Below are 14,589 nucleotides of genomic sequence, written 5' to 3' on the forward strand. Positions count from 1 at the left end.
TCTGTTTGACTCTCTCCCAGTGCCAGGCAGTGAAATTGGAAACGTCCAGAGATTGCGCCCACAGGAAAGCTGACAGCACTGAAAGCTGTAGCTGGTTTTCACTGTCCCTTGGAACTACATTCGCTGCCACACAGACGTTCGCGCTGTGCTAAAGCTTTGCTTCGTAATAGGGCAACACTCTGTATCTCTCTCTGGCAGAGCCCGGCAGTGAAATTGGAAACGTCCAGAGATTGCGCCCACAGGAAAGCAGCCAGCAGTGAAAGCAGTAGCTGGTTTTCACTGTCCCTTGGAAGTGCATTCGCTGCCACACAGACATTCGCGCTCTACAAAAGCTTTGCTAGGTAATGGGGCAACACTCTGTTTGACTCTCTCCCAGTGCCCGGCAGTGAAATTGGAAACGTCCAGAGATTGCGCCCACAGGAAAGCTGCCAGCACTGAAAGCTGTAGCTGGTTTTCACTGTCCCTTGGAACTGCATTCGCTGCCACACAGACATTCGCGCTCTACAAAAGCTTTGCTAGGTAATGGGGCAACACTCTGTATCTCTCTCTGGCAGAGCCCGGCAGTGAAATTGGAAACGTCCAGAGATTGCGCCCACAGGAAAGCAGCCAGCACTGAAAGCAGTAGCTGGTTTTCACTGTCGCTTGAAACTACATTCGCTGCCACACAGACGTTCGCGCTGTACTAAAGCTTTGCTTCGTAATCGGGCAACACTCTGTATCTCTCTCTGGCAGAGCCCGGCTGCCAAATTGGAAACGTCCAGAGATTGCGCCCACAGGAAAGCAGCCAGCACTGAAAGCTGTAGCTGGTTTTCACTGTCCCTTGGAACTGCATTCGCTGCCACACAGACATTCGCGCTCTACTACAGCTTTGCTAGGTAATGGGGCAACACTCTGTTTGACCCTCTCCCAGTGCCCCGCAGTGAAATTGGAAACGTCCAGAGATTGAGCCCACAGGAAAGCTGCCAGCACTGAAAGCTGTAGCTGGTTTTCACTGTCTCTTGGAACTGCATTGGCTGCCACACAGACATTCGCGCTCTACAAAAGCTTTGCTAGGTAATGGGGCAACACTCTGTTTGATTCTATCCCTGTGCCCGGCAGTGAAATTGGAAACGTCCAGAGATTGCGCCCACAGGAAAGCTGCCAGCACTGAAAGCTGTAGCTGGTTTTCACTGTCCCTTGGAACTGCATTCGCTGCCACACAGACATTCGCGCTCTGCTAAAGCATTGCTTGGTAAAGGGGCAACATTCTGTTTGACTCTCTCCCAGTGCCCAGCAGTGAAATTGGAAACGTCCAGAGATTGCGCCCACAGGAAAGCTGCCAGCACTGAAAGCTGTAGCTGGTTTTCACTCTCCCTTGGAACTGCATTCGTTGCCACACAGACATTCGCGCTCCACAAAAGCTTTGCTAGGTAATGGGGCAACACTCTGTTTGACTCTCTCCCAGTGCCAGGCAGTGAAATTGGAAACGTCCAGAGATTGTGCCCACAGGAAAGCTGCCAGCACTGAAAGCTGTAGCTGGTTTTCACTGTCCCTTGGAACTACATTCGCTGCCACACAGACGTTCGCGCTCTACTAAAGCTTTGCTTCGTAATAGGGCAACACTCTGTATCTCTCTCTGGCAGAGCCCGGCAGTGAAATTGGAAACATCCAGAGATTGCGCCCACAGGAAAGCAGCCAGCAGTGAAAGCAGTAGCTGGTTTTCACTGTCCCTTGGAAGTGCATTCGCTGCCACACAGACATTCGCGCTCTACAAAAGCTTTGCTAGGTAATGGGGCAACACTATTTTTGACTCTCTCCCAGTGCCCGGCAGTGAAATTGGAAACGTCCAGAGATTGCGCCCACAGGAAAGCTGCCAGCACTGAAAGCTGTAGCTGGTTTTCACTGTCCCTTGGAACTGCATTCGCTGCTACACAGACATTTGCCCTCTGCTAAAGCATTGCTTGGTAAAGGGGCAACATTCTGTTTGACTCTCTCCCAGTGCCCGGCAGTGAAATTGGAAACGTCCAGAGATTGCGCCCACAGGAAAGCTGCGAGCACTGAAAGCTGTAGCTGGTTTTCACTCTCCCTTGGAAGTACATTCGCTGCCACACAGACGTTCGCGCTGTGCTAAAGCTTTGCTTCCTAATCGGGCAACACTCTGTATCTCTCTCTGGCAGAGCCCGGCTGCCAAATTGGAAACGTCCAGAGATTGCGCCCACAGGAAAGCAGCCAGCACTGAAGGTGTAGCTGGTTTTCACTGTCCCTTGGAACTGCATTCGCTGCCACACAGACATTCGCGCTCTACAAAAGCTTTGCTAGGTAATGGGGCAACACGCTGTATGACTCTCTGACAGAGCCCAGCTGCTAAATTGGAAATGTCGAGACCTTGCGCCCACAGGAAAGCTGCCAGCACTGAAAGCTGTAGCTGGTTTTCACTGTCCCTTGGAACTGCATTCGCTGCCACAGAGACATTCGCGCTCTACAAATGCTTTGCTAGGTAATGGGGGAACACTCTCTTTGACTCTCTCCCAGTGCCCGGCAGTGAAATTGGAAACGTCCAGAGATTGCACCCACAGGAAAGCTGTCAGCACTGAAAGCTGTAGCTGGTTTTCACTGTCCCTTGGAACTGCATTCGCTGCCACACAGACATTCGCGCTCTACAAAAGCTTTGCTAGGTAATGGGGCAACGCTCTGTATCTCTCTCTGGCAGAGCCCGGCAGTGAAATTGGAAACGTCCAGAGATTGCGCCCACAGGAACGCTGCCAGCACTGAAAGCTGTAGCTGGTTTTCACTCTCCCTTGGAACTGCATTCGCTGCCACACAGACTTTCGCGCTGTGCTAAAGCATTTCTTCCTAATGGGGCAACACTGTATCTCTCTGTGACAGAGCCCGGCTGCCAAATTGGAAACGTCCAGAGATTGCGCCCACAGGAAAGCTGCCAGCACTGAAAGCTGTAGCTGGTTTTCACTGTCCCTTGGAACTGCATTCGCTGCCACACAGACATTCGCGCTCTACAAAAGCTTTGCTAGGCAATGGGGCAACACTCTGTTTGACTCTATCCCTGTGCCCGGCAGTGAAATTGGAAACGTCCAGAGATTGCGCCCACAGGAAAGCTGACAGCACTGAAAGCTGTAGCTGGTTTTCACTGTCCCTTGGAACTGCATTCGCTGCCACACAGACATTCGCGCTCTGCTAAAGCATTGCTTGGTAAAGGGGCAACACTCTGTTTGACTCTCTCCCAGTGCCCGGCAGTGAAATTGGAAACGTCCAGAGATTGCGCCCACAGGAAAGCTGCCAGCACTGAAAGCTGTAGCTGGTTTTCACTCTCCCTTGGAACTGCATTCGCTGCCACACAGACATTCGCGCTCTACAAATCTTTGCTAGGTAATGGGGCAACACTCTGTATCTCTCTCTGGCAGAGCCCGGCAGTGAAATTGGAAACGTCCAGAGATTGCGCCCACAGGAAAGCAACCAGCACTGAAAGCAGTAGCTGGTTTTCACTGTCGCTTGGAACTACATTCGCTGCCACACAGACGTTCGCGCTGTACTAAAGCTTTGCTTCGTAATCGGGCAACACTCTGTATCTCTCTCTGGCAGAGCCCGGCTGCCAAATTGGAAACGTCCAGAGATTGCGCCCACAGGAAAGCAGCCAGCACTGAAAGCTGTAGCTGGTTTTCACTGTCCCTTGGAAGTGCATTCGCTGCCACACAGACATTCGCGCTCTACTAAAGCTTTGCTAGGTAATGGGGCAACACTCTGTATCTGTCTCTAGCAGAGCCCGGCTACCAAATTGGAAACGTCCAGAGATTGCGCCCACAGGAAAGCTGCCAGCACTGAAAGCTGTAGCTGGTTTTCACTCTCCCTTGGAACTGCATTCGCTGCCACACAGACTTTCTCGCTGTGCTAAAGCATTTCTTCCTAATGGGGCAACACTGTATCTCTCTGTGACAGAGCCCGGCTGCCAAATTGGAAACGTCCAGAGATTGCGCCCACAGGAAAGCTGCCAGCACTGAAAGCTGTAGCTGGTTTTCACTGTCCCTTGGAACTGCATTCGCTGCCACACAGATATTCGCGCTCTACAAAAGCTTTGCTAGGTAATGGGGCAACACTCTTTATCTCTCTCTAGCAGAGACCGGCAGTGAAATTGGAAACGTCCAGAGATTGCGCCCACAGGAAAGCTGCCAGCACTGAAAGCTGTAGCTGGTTTTCACTGTCGCTTGGAACTACATTCGCTGCCACACGGACGTTCGCGCTGTGCTAAAGCTTTGCTTCGTAATCGGGCAACACTCTGTATCTCTCTCTGGCAGAGCCCGGCTGCCAAATTGGAAACGTCCAGAGATTGCGCCCACAGGAAAGCTGCCAGCATTGAAAGCTGTAGCTGGTTTTCACTCTCCCTTGGAACTGCATTCGCTGCCACACAGACATTCGCGCTGTGCTAAAGCTTTGCTTCGTAATCGGGCAACACTCTGTATCTCTCTCTGGCAGACCCCGTCTGCCAAATTGGAAACGTCCAGAGATTGCGCCCACAGGAAAGCTGCCAGCACTGAAAGCTGTAGCTGGTTTTCACTGTCCCTTGGAACTGCATTCGCTGCCACACAGACATTCGCGCTCTACTACAGCTTTGCTAGGTAATGGGGCAACACTCTGTTTGACTCTCTCCCAGTGCCCCGCAGTGAAATTGGAAACGTCCAGAGATTGCGCCCACAGGAAAGCTGCCAGCACTGAAAGCTGTAGCTGGTTTTCACTCTCTCTTGGAACTGCATTCGCTGCCACACAGACATTCGCGCTCTACAAAAGCTTTGCTAGGTAATGGGGCAACACTCTGTTTGACTCTATCCCTGTGCCCGGCAGTGAAATTGGAAACGTCCAGAGATTGCGCCCACAGAAAAGCTGCCAGCACTGAAAGCTGTAGCTGGTTTTCACTGTCCCTTGGAACTGCATTCGCTGCCACACAGACATTTGCGCTCTGCTAAAGCATTGCTTGGTAAAGGGGCAACATTCTGTTTGACTCTCTCCCAGTGCCCGGCAGTGAAATTGGAAACGTCCAGAGATTGCGCCCACAGGAAAGCTGCCAGCACTGAAAGCTGTAGCTGGTTTCCACTCTCCCTTGGAACTACATTCGCTGCCACACAGACGTTCGCGCTGTGCTAAAGCTTTTCTTCGTAATAGGGCAACACTCTGTATCTCTCTCTGGCAGAGCCCGGCTGCCAAATTGGAAACGCCCAGAGATTGCGCCCACAGGAAAGCAGCCAGCACTGAAAGCTGTAGCTGGTTTTCACTGTCCCTTGGAACTGCATTCGCTGCCACACAGACATTCGCGCTCTACAAAAGCTTTGCTAGGTAATGGGGCAACACTCTGTTTGACTCTCTCCCAGTGCCAGGCAGGGAAATTGGAAACGTCCAGAGATTGCGCCCACAGGAAAGCTGCCAGCACTGAAAGCTGTAGCTGGTTTTCACTGTCGCTTGGAACTACATTAGCTGCCACACAGACGTACGCGCTGTGCTAAAGCTTTGCTTCGTAATCGGGCAACACTCTGTATCTCTCTCTGGCAGAGCCCGGCTGCCAAATTGGAAACGTCCAGAGATTGCGCCCACAGGAAAGCTGCCAGCACTGAAAGCTGTAGCTGGTTTACACTGTCCCTTGGAACTGCATTCGCTGCCACACAGACATTCGCGCTCTACAAAAGCTTTGCTAGGTCATGGGGCAACACTCTGTTTGACTCTCTCCCAGTGCCCCGCAGTGAAATTGGAAACGTGCAGAGATTGCGCCCACAGGAAAGCTGCCAGCACTGAAAGCTGTAGCTGGTTTTCACTCTCTCTTGGAACTGCAGTCGCTGCCACACAGACATTCGCGCTCTACAAAAGCTTTGCTAGGTAATGGGGCAACACTCTGTTTGACTCTATCCCTGTGCCCGGCAGTGAAATTGGAAACGTCCATAGATTGCGCCCACAGAAAAGCTGCCAGCACTGAAAGCTGTAGCTGGTTTTCACTGTCCCTTGGAACTGCATTCGCTGCCACACAGACATTTGCGCTCTGCTAAAGCATTGCTTGGTAAAGGGGCAACACTCTGTATCTCTCTCTGGCAGAGCCCGGCTGCCAAATTGGAAACGTCCAGAGATTGCGCCCACAGGAAAGCAGCCAGCACTGAAAGCTGTAGCTGGTTTTCACTGTCCCTTGGAACTGCATTCGCTGCCACACAGACATTCGCGCTCTACTACAGCTTTGCTAGGTAATGGGGCAACACTCTGTTTGACTCTCTCCCAGTGCCCCGCAGTGAAATTGGAAACGTCCAGAGACTGAGCCCACAGGAAAGCTGCCAGCACTGAAAGTTGTAGCTGGTTTTCACTGTCCCTTGGAACTGCATTTGCTGCCACACAGACATTCGCGCTCTGCTAAAGCATTGCTTGGTAAAGGGGCAACATTCTGTTTGACTCTCTCCCAGTGCCCAGCAGTGAAATTGGAAACGTCCAGAGATTGCGCCCACAGGAAAGCTGCCAGCACTGAAAGCTGTAGCTGGATTTCACTCTCCCTTGGAACTGCATTCGCTGCCACACAGACATTCGCGCTCCACAAAAGCTTTGCTAGGTAATGGGGCAACACTCTGTTTGACTCTCTCCCAGTGCCAGGCAGTGAAATTGGAAACGTCCAGAGATTGCGCCCACAGGAAAGCTGCCAGCACTGAAAGCTGTAGTTGGTTTTCACTGTCCCTTGGAACTACATTCGCTGCCACACAGACGTTCGCGCTGTGCTAAAGCTTTGCTTCGTAATAGGGCAACACTCTGTATCTCTCTCTGGCAGAGCCCGGCAGTGAAATTGGAAAGGTCCAGAGATTGCGCCCACAGGAAAGCAGCCAGTAGTGAAAGCAGTAGCTGGTTTTCACTGTCCCTTGGAACTGCATTCGATGCCACACAGACATTCGCGCTCTACAAAAGCTTTGCTAGGTAATGGGGCAACACTCTGTTTGACTCTCTCCCAGTGCCAGGCAGTGAAATTGGAAACGTCCAGAGATTGCGCCCACAGGAAAGCTGCCAGCACTGAAAGCTGTAGCTGGTTTTCACTGTCCCTTGGAACTACATTCGCTGCCACACAGACGTTCGCGCTGTGCTAGAGCTTTGCTTCGTAATAGGGCAACACTCTGTATCTCTCTCTGGCAGAGCCCGGGTGCCAAATTGGAAAAGTCCAGAGATTGCGCCCACAGGAAAGCAGCCAGCACTGAAAGCTGTAGCTGGTTTTCACTCTCCATTGGAACTGCATTCGCTGCCACACAGACATTCGCGCTCTACTACAGCTTTGCTAGGTAATGGGGCAACACTCTGTTTGACTCTCTCCCAGTGCCCCGCAGTGAAATTGGAAACGTCCAGAGATTGCGCCCACAGGAAAGCAGCCAGCACTGAAAGCTGTAGCTGGTTTTGACTGTCCCTTGGAACTGCATTCGCTGCCACACAGACATTCGCGCTCTGCTAAAGCATTGCTTGGTAAAGGGGCAACATTCTGTTTCACTCTCTCCCAGTGCCCTGCAGTGAAATTGGAAACGTCCAGAGCTTGCGCCCACAGGAAAGCTGCCAGCACTGAAAGCTGTAGCTGGTTTTCACTCTCCCTTGGAAATGCATTCGCTGCCACACAGACATTCGCGCTCTACTAAAGCTTTGCTAGGTAATGGGGCAACACGCTGTATGACTCTCTCTCAGTGCCCCGCAGAGAAATTGGAAACGTCCAGAGATTGTGCCCACAGGAAAGCTGCCAGCACTGAAAGCTGTAGCTGGTTTTCACTGTCCCTTGGAACTGCATTCGCTGCCACACAGACATTCGCGCTCTACTAAAGCTTTGCTAGGTAATGGGGCAACACTCTGTATCTCTCTCCAGCAGAGCCCGGCTACCAAATTGGAAACGTCCAGAGATTGCGCCCACAGGAAAGCTGCCAGCACTGAAAGCTGTAGCTGGTTTTCACTGTCCCTTGGAACTGCATTCGCTGCCACACAGATATTCGCGCTCTACAAAAGCTTTGCTAGGTAATGGGGCAACACTCTTTATCTCTCTCTAGCAGAGACCGGCAGTGAAATTGGAAACGTCCAGAGATTGCGCCCACAGGAAAGCTGCCAGCACTGAAAGCTGTAGCTGGTTTTCACTGTCGCTTGGAACTACATTCGCTGCCACACGGACGTTCGCGCTGTGCTAAAGCTTTGCTTCGTAATCGGGCAACACTCTGTATCTCTCTCTGGCAGAGCCCGGCTGCCAAATTGGAAACGTCCAGAGATTGCGCCCACAGGAAAGCTGCCAGCACTGAAAGCTGTAGCTGGTTTTCACTCTCCCTTGGAACTGCATTCGCTGCCACACAGACATTCGCGCTGTGCTAAAGCTTTGCTTCGTAATCGGGCAACACTCTGTATCTCTCTCTGGCAGACCCCGTCTGCCAAATTGGAAACGTCCAGAGATTGCGCCCACAGGAAAGCTGCCAGCACTGAAAGCTGTAGCTGGTTTTCACTGTCCCTTGGAACTGCATTCGCTGCCACACAGACATTCGCGCTCTACTACAGCTTTGCTAGGTAATGGGGCAACACTCTGTTTGACTCTCTCCCAGTGCCCCGCAGTGAAATTGGAAACGTCCAGAGATTGCGCCCACAGGAAAGCTGCCAGCACTGAAAGCTGTAGCTGGTTTTCACTCTCTCTTGGAACTGCATTCGCTGCCACACAGACATTCGCGCTCTACAAAAGCTTTGCTAGGTAATGGGGCAACACTCTGTTTGACTCTATCCCTGTGCCCGGCAGTGAAATTGGAAACGTCCAGAGATTGCGCCCACAGAAAAGCTGCCAGCACTGAAAGCTGTAGCTGGTTTTCACTGTCCCTTGGAACTGCATTCGCTGCCACACAGACATTTGCGCTCTGCTAAAGCATTGCTTGGTAAAGGGGCAACATTCTGTTTGACTCTCTCCCAGTGCCCGGCAGTGAAATTGGAAACGTCCAGAGATTGCGCCCACAGGAAAGCTGCCAGCACTGAAAGCTGTAGCTGGTTTCCACTCTCCCTTGGAACTACATTCGCTGCCACACAGACGTTCGCGCTGTGCTAAAGCTTTTCTTCGTAATAGGGCAACACTCTGTATCTCTCTCTGGCAGAGCCCGGCTGCCAAATTGGAAACGCCCAGAGATTGCGCCCACAGGAAAGCAGCCAGCACTGAAAGCTGTAGCTGGTTTTCACTGTCCCTTGGAACTGCATTCGCTGCCACACAGACGTTCGCGCTGTGCTAAAGCTTTGCTTCGTAATCGGGCAACACTCTGTATCTCTCTCTGGCAGAGCCCGGCTGCCAAATTGGAAACGTCCAGAGATTGCGCCCACAGGAAAGCTGCAGCACTGAAAGCTGTAGCTGGTTTACACTGTCCCTTGGAACTGCATTCGCTGCCACACAGACATTCGCGCTCTACAAAAGCTTTGCTAGGTCATGGGGCAACACTCTGTTTGACTCTCTCCCAGTGCCCCGCAGTGAAATTGGAAACGTGCAGAGATTGCGCCCACAGGAAAGCTGCCAGCACTGAAAGCTGTAGCTGGTTTTCACTCTCTCTTGGAACTGCAGTCGCTGCCACACAGACATTCGCGCTCTACAAAAGCTTTGCTAGGTAATGGGGCAACACTCTGTTTGACTCTATCCCTGTGCCCGGCAGTGAAATTGGAAACGTCCATAGATTGCGCCCACAGAAAAGCTGCCAGCACTGAAAGCTGTAGCTGGTTTTCACTGTCCCTTGGAACTGCATTCGCTGCCACACAGACATTTGCGCTCTGCTAAAGCATTGCTTGGTAAAGGGGCAACATTCTGTTTGACTCTCTCCCAGTGCCCGGCAGTGAAATTGGAAACGTCCAGAGATTGCGCCCACAGGAAAGCTGCCAGCACTGAAAGCTGTAGCTGGTTTCCACTCTCCCTTGGAACTACATTCGCTGCCACACAGACGTTCGCGCTGTGCTAAAGCTTTGCTTCGTAATGGGGCAACACTCTGTATCTCTCTCTGGCAGAGCCCGGCTGCCAAATTGGAAACGTCCAGAGATTGCGCCCACAGGAAAGCAGCCAGCACTGAAAGCTGTAGCTGGTTTTCACTGTCCCTTGGAACTGCATTCGCTGCCACACAGACATTCGCGCTCTACTACAGCTTTGCTAGGTAATGGGGCAACACTCTGTTTGACTCTCTCCCAGTGCCCCGCAGTGAAATTGGAAACGTCCAGAGATTGAGCCCACAGGAAAGCTGCCAGCACTGAAAGTTGTAGCTGGTTTTCACTGTCCCTTGGAACTGCATTCGCTGCCACACAGACATTCGCGCTCTGCTAAAGCATTGCTTGGTAAAGGGGCAACATTCTGTTTGACTCTCTCCCAGTGCCCAGCAGTGAAATTGGAAACGTCCAGAGATTGCGCCCACAGGAAAGCTGCCAGCACTGAAAGCTGTAGCTGGATTTCACTCTCCCTTGGAACTGCATTCGCTGCCACACAGACATTCGCGCTCCACAAAAGCTTTGCTAGGTAATGGGGCAACACTCTGTTTGACTCTCTCCCAGTGCCAGGCAGTGAAATTGGAAACGTCCAGAGATTGCGCCCACAGGAAAGCTGCCAGCACTGAAAGCTGTAGCTGGTTTTCACTGTCCCTTGGAACTACATTCGCTGCCACACAGACGTTCGCGCTGTGCTAAAGCTTTGCTTCGTAATAGGGCAACACTCTGTATCTCTCTCTGGCAGAGCCCGGCAGTGAAATTGGAAAGGTCCAGAGATTGCGCCCACAGGAAAGCAGCCAGTAGTGAAAGCAGTAGCTGGTTTTCACTGTCCCTTGGAAGTGCATTCGCTGCCACACAGACATTCGCGCTCTACAAAAGCTTTGCTAGGTAATGGGGCAACACTCTTTTTGACTCTCTCCCAGTGCCCGGCAGTGAAATTGGAAACGTCCAGAGATTGCGCCCACAGGAAAGCTGCCAGCACTGAAAGCTGTAGCTGGTTTTCACTGTCCCTTGGAACTGCATTCGCTGCCACACAGACATTTGCCCTCTGCTAAAGCATTGCTTGGTAAAGGGGCAACATTCTGTTTGACTCTCTCCCAGTGCCCGGCAGTGAAATTGGAAACGTCCAGAGATTGCGCCCACAGGAAAGCTGCCAGCACTGAAAGCTCTAGCTGGTTTTCACTGTCCCTTGGAACTGCATTCGCTGCCACACAGACATTCGCGATCTACAAAAGCTTTGCTAGGTAATGGGGCAACACGCTGTATGACTCTCTGACAGAGCCCGGCTGCTAAATTGGAAATGTCGAGACCTTGCGCCCACAGGAAAGCTGCCAGCACTGAAAGCTGTAGCTGGTTTTCACTGTCCCTTGGAACTGCATTCGCTGCCACAGAGACATTCGCGCTCTACAAATGCTTTGCTAGGTAATGGGGGAACACTCTCTTTGACTCTCTCCCAGTGCCCGGCAGTGAAATTGGAAACGTCCAGAGATTGCACCCACAGGAAAGCTGCCAGCACTGAAAGCTGTAGCTGGTTTTCACTGTCCCTTGGAACTGCATTCGCTGCCACACAGACATTCGCGCTCTACAAAAGCTTTGCTAGGTAATGGGGCAACACTCTGTATCTCTCTCTGGCAGAGCCCGGCAGTGAAATTGGAAACGTCCAGAGATTGCGCCCACAGGAAAGCTGCCAGCACTGAAAGCTGTAGCTGGTTTTCACTCTCCCTTGGAACTACATTCGCTGCCACACAGACGTTCGCGCTGTGCTAAAGCTTTGCTTCGTAATCGGGCAACACTCTGTATCTCTCTCTGGCAGAGCCCGGCTGCCAAATTGGAAACGTCCAGAGATTGCGCCCACAGGAAAGCAGCCAGCACTGAAAGCTGTAGCTGGTTTTCACTCTCCATTGGAACTGCATTCGCTGCCACACAGACATTCGCGCTCTACTACAGCTTTGCTAGGTAATGGGGCAACACTCTGTTTGACTCTCTCCCAGTGCCCCGCAGTGAAATTGGAAACGTCCAGAGATTGCGCCCACAGGAAAGCAGCCAGCACTGAAAGCTGTAGCTGGTTTTGACTGTCCCTTGGAACTGCATTCGCTGCCACACAGACATTCGCGCTCTGCTAAAGCATTGCTTGGTAAAGGGGCAACATTCTGTTTCACTCTCTCCCAGTGCCCTGCAGTGAAATTGGAAACGTCCAGAGCTTGCGCCCACAGGAAAGCTGCCAGCACTGAAAGCTGTAGCTGGTTTTCACTCTCCCTTGGAAATGCATTCGCTGCCACACAGACATTCGCGCTCTACTAAAGCTTTGCTAGGTAATGGGGCAACACGCTGTATGACTCTCTCTCAGTGCCCCGCAGAGAAATTGGAAACGTCCAGAGATTGTGCCCACAGGAAAGCTGCCAGCACTGAAAGCTGTAGCTGGTTTTCACTGTCCCTTGGAACTGCATTCGCTGCCACACAGACATTCGCGCTCTACTAAAGCTTTGCTAGGTAATGGGGCAACACTCTGTATCTCTCTCTAGCAGAGCCCGGCTACCAAATTGGAAACGTCCAGAGATTGCGCCCACAGGAAAGCTGCCAGCACTGAAAGCTGTAGCTGGTTTTCACTCTCCCTTGGAACTGCATTCGCTGCCACACAGACATTCGCGCTGTGCTAAAGCATTTCTTCCTAATGGGGCAACACTGTATCTCTCTGTGACAGAGCCCGGCTGCCAAATTGGAAACGTCCAGAGATTGCGCCCACAGGAAAGCTGCCAGCACTGAAAGCTGTAGCTGGTTTTCACTGTCCCTTGGAACTGCATTCGCTGCCACACAGACATTCGCGCTCTGCTAAAGCATTGCTTGGTAAAGGGGCAACACTCTGTTTGACTCTGTCCCAGTGCCCGGCAGTGAAATTGGAAACGTCCAGAGATTGCGCCCACAGGAAAGCTGCCAGCACTGAAAGCAGTAGCTGGTTTTCACTGTCCCTTGGAACTACATTCGCTGCCACACAGACATTCGCGCTCTACAAAAGCTTTGCTAGGTAATGGGACAACACTATCTCCATCTGACAGAGCCCGGCTGCCAAATTGGAAACGTCCACAGATTGCGCCCACAGGAAAGCTGGCAGCACTGAAAGCTGTAGCTGGTTTTCACTCTCCCTTGGAACTGCATTCGCTGCCACACAGATATTCGCGCTCTACAAAAGCTTTGCTAGGTAATGGGGCAACACGCTGTATCTCTCTCTAGCAGAGACCGGCAGTGAAATTGGAAACGTCCAGAGATTGCGCCCACAGGAAAGCTGCCAGCACTGAAAGCTGTAGCTGGTTTTCACTGTCCCTTGGAACTACATTCGCTGCCACACAGACGTTCGCGCTGTGCTAAAGCTTTGCTTCGTAATCGGGCAACACTCTGTATCTCTCTCTGGCAGAGCCCGGCTGCCAAATTGGAAACGTCCAGAGATTGCGCCCACAGGAAAGCTGCCAGCACTGAAAGCTGTAGCTGGTTTTCACTCTCCCTTGGAACTGCATTCGCTGCCACACAGACATTCGCGCTGTGCTAAAGCTTTGCTTCGTAATCGGGCAACACTCTGTATCTCTCTCTGGCAGACCCCGTCTGCCAAATTGGAAACGTCCAGAGATTGCGCCCACAGGAAAGCTGCCAGCACTGAAAGCTGTAGCTGGTTTTCACTGTCCCTTGGAACTGCATTCGCTGCCACACAGACATTCGCGCTCTACAAAAGCTTTGCTAGGTCATGGGGCAACACTCTGTTGGACTCTCTCCCAGTGCCCCGCAGTGAAATTGGAAACGTCCAGAGATTGCGCCCACAGGAAAGCTGCCAGCACTGAAAGCTGTAGCTGGTTTTCACTCTCTCTTGGAACTGCATTCGCTGCCACACAGACATTCGCGCTCTACAAAAGCTTTGCTAGGTAATGGGGCAACACTCTGTTTGACTCTATCCCTGTGCCCGGCATTGAAATTGGAAACGTCCAGAGATTGCGCCCACAGAAAAGCTGCCAGCACTGAAAGCTGTAGCTGGTTTTCACTGTCCCTTGGAACTGCATTCGCTGCCACACAGACATTTGCGCTCTGCTAAAGCATTGCTTGGTAAAGGGGCAACATTCTGTTTGACTCTCTCCCAGTGCCCGGCAGTGAAATTGGAAACGTCCAGAGATTGCGCCCACAGGAAAGCTGCCAGCACTGAAAGCTGTAGCTGGTTTCCACTCTCCCTTGGAACTACATTCGCTGCCACACAGACGTTCGCGCTGTGCTAAAGCTTTGCTTCGTAATAGGGCAACACTCTGTATCTCTCTCTGGCAGAGCCCGGCTGCCAAATTGGAAACGCCCAGAGATTGCGGCCACAGGAAAGCAGCCAGCACTGAAAGCTGTAGCTGGTTTTCACTGTCCCTTGGAACTGCATTCGCTGCCACACAGACATTCGCGCTCTACAAAAGCTTTGCTAGGTAATGGGGCAACACTCTGTTTGACTCTCTCCCAGTGCCAGGCAGTGAAATTGGAAACGTCCAGAGATTGCGCCCACAGGAAAGCTGCCAGCACTGAAAGCTGTAGCTGGTTTTCACTGTCGCTTGGAACTACATTCGCTGCCACACAGACGTTCGCGCTGTGCTAAAGCTTTGCTTCGTAATCGGGCAACACTCTGTA

This window comes from Mycteria americana, chromosome 2 (assembly GCF_035582795.1).
Source record: "Mycteria americana isolate JAX WOST 10 ecotype Jacksonville Zoo and Gardens chromosome 2, USCA_MyAme_1.0, whole genome shotgun sequence".
Lineage (NCBI taxonomy): Eukaryota > Metazoa > Chordata > Aves > Ciconiiformes > Ciconiidae > Mycteria > Mycteria americana.